Source organism: Mastomys coucha, unplaced genomic scaffold, assembly GCF_008632895.1.
Source record: "Mastomys coucha isolate ucsf_1 unplaced genomic scaffold, UCSF_Mcou_1 pScaffold22, whole genome shotgun sequence".
NCBI lineage: Eukaryota > Metazoa > Chordata > Mammalia > Rodentia > Muridae > Mastomys > Mastomys coucha.
In genome coordinates, this window is record NW_022196905.1 from 38,425,211 (window position 1) to 38,430,336 (window position 5,126).

Consider the following 5,126-nt stretch of genomic DNA (forward strand, 5'->3'; position numbering starts at 1 on the left):
AAATATAGCTTGTTAATTCCCTATCATGCTACCTATATGTGTGTTTTCAGGACTGATCATTTGACACTGGACAACTAATTGGTGTGTCCTTTTCTTTTTTCCTTCTTTTTTTGGGGGTAGTGGTGCAGCAAACTTTATTGATGGTATTTAAAAGAGCCTTCCTATTATTATGGGGTTGTGGGATGGAAATTGTAAAGGAGATGCTCAGTGTTGGGACAGGGACTCCTCAGCAACCTAGGGCCTCTCTCTTACTCTCAGTGTCCTTGCTGGGGTGGGTGGTCCAGGGTTTCCTATTCCTTGGAGGCCATGTAGGCCATGAAGTCCACCACCCTTTTGGTGTAGTCATGTTCATTGTCATACCAGGACATGACATACAAAGGATTTGTCATACAAAGTTATCAGTGAGAGCAATGCCAGCCCCAGCATCAAAGGTGGAGGAGTGAAAGTTGCTGTTGAAGTTGCAGGAGAGAGTCTGGTCCTTAATGTAGCCCAGGATGACATTTAGTGGGCCCTCAGATGCCTGCTTCATCACCTTCTTGATGTCATCATACTTGGCAGGTTTCTCCAGGTGGCATGTCAGATCCACAACTGATACATTGGGGGTAGGAACATGGAAGGCCATGCCAGTGAGCTTCCTGTTCAGCTCTAGGATGACCTTGGCAGCACCAGTAGATGAACAGATGATGTTCTGGGCAGCCCCACAGCCTTCATGCCACAGCTTTCCAGAGGATCCATTCACAGTCTTCTAGGTAGCAGTGATGGCATGGACCATAGTCATGAGTCCTTCCATAATGCCAAAGTTGTCATAGATTACCTTGGCCAGGGGGCTAAGCAGTTGGTGGTGCAAGATGCATTGCTGACAATCTTGAGTGAGTTGTCATATTTCTCATGGTTCACACCCATTACAAATATGGTAGCATCAGCAGAAGGGGCTTGAGATTCCTCTTTTGGCCCCACCCTTCAAGTGGGCCCCAGCTTTCTCCATGGTGGTGAAGACACCAGTAGACTACATGACATACTCAACACCAGCATCACCCCATTTGATGTTAGCAGGGTCTCAATCCTGGAAGATGGTGATGGGCTTCCCGTTGATGACAAGCTTCCCATTCTCAGCCTGACTGTGTCATTGAATTTGCAATGAGTAGAGTCATACTGGAACATGTAGACCATGTAGTTGAAGTCAATGAAGATGTTAATGTTGAAGGTCAATGTTGATGGCAACAATCTCCACTTTACCAAGTGCAAAGAAGAAGTCAGCCCTGGTAACCAGGCACCCAAGATGGCCAAATAAATTCACACTGACCTTCACCATCTTGTCTACAGGAGGACAGTGGCACTGTACAAGATATGACTGTCTCTGGAACAGGGAGGAGTAGAGACTGGTGTGTCCTTTACAACTCCTGGGAACTGTAAGCCCAAATAAAGTCTTTCTTTTATATGTTGCCCTGATCATGATGTTCTTATATAACAGAGAAGTTACTAATATAGGATATTTTGTTACAGCAGCAAGAGACATAACAAACAGGGTCTCCTTCATAGGCTTAGGGAACCAGGACCCCAGTGAGGACTCTTATCTTTTTGGAGAATGTGACCCGTCTCTCTCAGTTATTGCCATGGAACAGCATACACTGGTATGAATAGAGAGCAAACGCTCTGGTGTGTGTGTGTGTGTGTGTGTGTGTGTGTGTGTGTACTGTAAGGCATATAACTTCATATGCTGAGAGAAGATCACATATAGTCTGAAGAAGTAGGGAGGCAGAGGTGGAGCACTGGACCATAACACTGTCACAGACTGTTTCGGACACTGTCACATACCCAGAAGCCAGTGTGTCTGGAAGCTACTTCCTTACTATGTTCCCAGTCTTCAATAGTCAATGAACAACTTAACTAGTCCCTCTGAAAGATGTTAGAGTCAAAATGGAGTCACTTATGCTAAACTAAAACAATAGAGCAAGAAGTTTGGGAAGGCAGAGAGCTCATATACCTATGTCTGATAACAAGAACCAACACAAGAGACTTTGCCAGAACCACAGAGCACAAGGGCCACTGAAGTATTTTACAAATAGCATACTTCCACAAGGAAATCTTCCAGCAACAGCCTGTCAAGTCCTGGACTGATGCCACACTTATTATTGATCTTTGTGGTCAAAGATAATTGTTTTACAACAATTTAATTAACCCTGTCCATTTCATATTTAAGAGATCTTTTCTAAACTTTGTGGGTGGACTTGGGGTGGATGGGGACTGGAGTGGGAGTGACTGGGCAGTGGGGAGGGATGGAGTGAGACAGTGCTGGGAGAGGCAGCTGGATTTGGGACGTGTTGGAGAGGTGTTGGGAAAACCTAGGCTAATAGAAAGTTCCTGGAATCTTAGAAGGTGATCCTAGTGAGGACTCCTAACAATGGAAGATACATCTTTTGTAGACAGGCAAGGCTTCTAGTGTGGGACTGGGTTGCACTTTGTTCAGTTGTTGGCCAAGGAGGTTTCATGTACATCTCTAAATAACCCAGACTGATGCTAAGACAGAGGGTCATTCTCTCAAACCTGATGGTGGGGCACCATTTTGGAGGACAACATCCACATCTATTTTCGATACACTTTATTTAAAAAAGGAGAGAGATTTTGTCTCTAGTTGCCTCTCTGAATATGTATGCTTCCAGGGCAATGTTCATTCCTGAATCAATCCACCCTCACTGTAAAAACTCTTTCCACGTAGCTTACATCTAAGTCTGTTTATCTAGTTACATGTTTAGGGCCAGGCATTTGAACTCCATTGACATCTTTTTTTTTAATTCATGAATTTTTAATTTTTAATTCATTGTGTCCATGTGTATGTGAACATCTGGAGGCCAGAGGTCAACACAAGGGTTGTTGTTTGTTTCACATTGTTTTTTGAGACAGAGTATCTCACTGAACCACTGAACTTTGAGTCAGAGTTTGCTGATTGGTTTGCCTGGCCCAGGTGCTGCTCTTCTGGGTGATTTTTTTTTTTTTTTTTTTTTTTTTTTTTTTTTTTTTTTTTACTTAGGTGGTAGAAACTGATCCCATGCTTGTGCTCAGACATTTTACCAACAGAGCTATCTCCCTGGGGACACTGGCTTCTTTTCTCACCCAGGGTTTTCTGGGCTTAGTCAGCTGGGTTTTCCCTGGGACTGGATGGTATAATCACATGATACAATAGTAGTAACAAACTAACAAGCTTATACTAATAACAAAGGCAACTGGCTGACTCCAAGGAAGCCTAAGACAATGTTTGTCTAGCTGATGAGAGGATTACCTTGAGTCGACATGGCTTTCTGTGGAGCACAGCAGTTGATTAGCTTGGATGCTAGAGAACTCTCTGCAATATGAACTCTGTTTGTCATAGGGGAACCTTGAGTAAACAGGCAATGAGAATGCCAGACCAGCAATTCCCTCCTTTATTCCTAGAAACAGCTTCCTATTTCTTGCTCAGCCTCCTTAATTGCTTTATAAGAAAGATTATTATTATTTCTTTTTTGCCAGAGTGAAATGTTTTAAATATTGCCTGGATTTAAAATTGGCTAAGGAGGTCAGTACTGCCTGACCCAGCTTAAATCTCCAAAGAGCCAATCACAGCATATTGCACATAGACACAGCTGCTGCAGGGAGCAGATTTTATTTTCAAGATGACAGTTTCATTTCAGTCCGTTTTGCCCACACTTGGAAGGCAAAAGAGTTTCCTGTGAAATTAACTGAGTTTCTGTCTCTGCTTTTCCAATTAAGTATTGTGGGGCTGAGGCCCTCTCTATCCAGGGTTACCTGAACAAGCAGACTCAGCTGCTGGGAAATCCACCTTGAGCATCAGAGTTCAATGTTCTTTGGTTGAAAGTAAGTTTCTTCTCCTCAAAAGTGCTGTGACTTTGTTTTTTTGTTTGTTTGTTTGTTTTTTGTTTTTGTTTGTTTTTGTTTTTGTTTTTATTTTTATTTTTGTTTTTATCTCTGGGATTCAATTTTGCAATGTTGATTGTCAAGAGAATTCTTTGTATGTTATAGAAGCATCACCTGTCAATAAAAAGCTGATGATGGCCTAGTAGCAAAAGACAGGAAGTAATAGGTGGGAGTTCTGGAAGAGTGATTGGAACTCAGAGTTAGGTAAGATCTGGCGATTTGTGCCATCCAGCCTTGGAAGAAGTTGGAATGACAAGCCTCTGAGTTGTTATTCGGGAACTGGGGCGCACGGGAGTGGAAAAACCCACAGTTACAGGCGACCAAATATAAAATAGCAGCTTCAGACTGACCTTCAATTTACACACTTGATAAGCTTATCATTCCCTTCTTGTTCATTGTGAAAACTTCTCCTAAGTTTCTGTGGTTCTAGCTAACACTTGAGCCTACTGCATTTATCTGCTTGCCTACCTATGTATGTATGTATGTATGTATCTAATCTCTCTAGCTACACACCATCCATCTATCCATCTACTCATTCACCTACCCCTCCATAATTTAACCCTTCCTTCTTGTTCTACTACCTAAACTTATTTTCCTGACAAGCTGCCTCATTTATAAGCTTCTTGGACACTTGGAACTTATAATTCATGAAATTGTCTCTAGACTTAAAAGATAAAGTATTCTTAAGCTAGAAAATAGTTCACTGATGAAGAGAAGGTAATTCCTTGAACAACACTATATGGTTTAGTGGAAACACCATACTTAATTGTTTATGCTCTCCACTTCACCAACAGTGACTCTAAGTGGCATATTGTTTCTTATTAGTATTGACAGGGCCCTAGAGAGGACTGTTTTATCAGAGTATCAGCATAGAGTGGCCTTGACTGCTGCCCAGAATTAGTAATTTAATAACCAGCACAACTAGCATTGGACGAGTGACTCAGTTTTGAAAGAAGCAACTTCTCTAGGTTATTGGTAGGGGGATTCCATTTTCTACTTCTAGCTGGTAGGAAGCATTTTTAAAAATATTATGTAGTTCAAATAATGTCTGTTTTTGTTTGTTTGTGGTATCTTTGGGTCATATTGCCTACAGCCAATGATCTTGGAAAAGGGTATAGATATATAGAGGTTCCTTCCAGCTCTAGCTGGTTTTATGAGCTTTTAACAAGTTTTTAAAAATAAATAAATTCCTGCCGGGCAGTGGTGGTGTGGTGCAT

The 5,126-nt window shown here is 41.9% G+C and overlaps 1 pseudogene; it reads right to left on the reverse strand.

Moving 5' to 3' along the window:
- Positions 1-290: 290 nt before the first annotated feature.
- LOC116070499 lies at positions 291-1,418 on the reverse strand (annotated as a pseudogene).
- Between the last annotated feature and the right edge of the window lie 3,708 nt (positions 1,419-5,126).